General features: G+C 36.6%; 1 pseudogene; it reads right to left on the reverse strand.

Annotated features, from left to right (window-relative positions):
• Positions 1 to 299: 299 nt before the first annotated feature.
• Positions 300 to 412, reverse strand: LOC120599158 (uncharacterized; annotated as a pseudogene).
• Between the last annotated feature and the right edge of the window lie 971 nt (positions 413 to 1,383).

Genomic DNA, 1,383 nt, shown 5'->3' on the forward strand with positions numbered 1-1,383 from the left:
AGAAGGTCTAAAGCTGTGCTTAGCTACTAGCCACGTGTGCTTATTTCAATTTAAATTACTTGAAATGAAATAAAACTAAAAATTTAGTTCTTCAGTCAACTAGCCACATTTCAAGTGTTCGATAGCCACAGCACAGATAGAGAACATTCCATCATCACAGAAAGGTCTGTAGCATGGCACTGATCTAACCTAAAGGGGGTCAGCAAACTATGTCCTTTGGACCAAATCTAGCCCACTGCCTGTTTTATTTATTTATTTATTTACTTACTTATTTATTTAATTAATTATTACTATTTTTATGCCTACAGCACCTGGTCTTCCTAGGAGGTCTTCCATCCAGGTACTAACCAGGCTCAACCCTGCTTAGCTTCCGAGATCAGATGGGTGTGTTCGGGATGGCATGGCTGTAGACCCCACTGCCTGTTTTATATAGCCCATGAGCTAAGAATGCTTTTTACATTTTAAAATAGTTGAAAAAATTATGGAAATTAATTTTTTTTCTCGTTGTATAAGTACCTACAAAGATCCTTGATTTCACTCGTTGGCCCATGAAGCCTACAGTATTTACTATCTGGATCTTTCTAGAAAATGTTTGCCAACCTCTGATCTGAAGTATCTTCTAACTACAGTTGAGGAAACTGAGGCCTGGAGACAGAAAGTGACCTTTGGTAGATCACACAGATCAAAAGGCTTTTACTTAACCTGTTCCTTTAATGTGTCCTGGCCTCTTCTGAGGGCTTCTGTTGCCATTCACCCAGCAGGTAAAATAATAGGTTCCTTTAACTGCATTGTAAACTAGAAAGAGAGTGATCAACTCCTTGAGGAGACCTTGATCATCATTCACTTATGAGCATGTCACAGGAAGGATCAGGAAAATCATCTGCTAGAGCCTCATATCCACAAAGGGCATCAAAATATAGACGTTGGAATTCTCTTCAAATGAGGGTACAGACAGAAGTACCCAGATGTAGTAAAAGATGATTATATGTCATTATATGACTTAAAACTAGTGTTCCTCTGCCAGACCATACTATGGTAATCCATGAATTAATATTTTTAAAATCTTTAATTATCTTATGATTAATGCCAATTGTATTGCATTGTATTGGTATTGTAAATTAAGGCATAATTTGTCAAATATAAACATTTATAATATACAGTAGTCTCCCATTATTCACAATTTTGCTTTTCATGGTTTCAGTTACCTGCGTCAACCGTGATCTGAAAATAGTAAATGAAAAATTCCAGAAGTAAATTAATTAAATTCTAAATTGCGCGCTATTCTGAGTAGCAGGATTAAATCTCACGTTATTCTGTCCAAGATGTGAATCTGTCCAGTGTATCCAGGCTGTAGACCCTACTCACCAATTAGTCTCTTAAGTA

This window comes from Pteropus medius, unplaced genomic scaffold (assembly GCF_902729225.1).
Source record: "Pteropus medius unplaced genomic scaffold, Ma_sr-lr_union100, whole genome shotgun sequence".
In the NCBI taxonomy this organism is placed as follows: Eukaryota; Metazoa; Chordata; class Mammalia; order Chiroptera; family Pteropodidae; genus Pteropus; species Pteropus medius.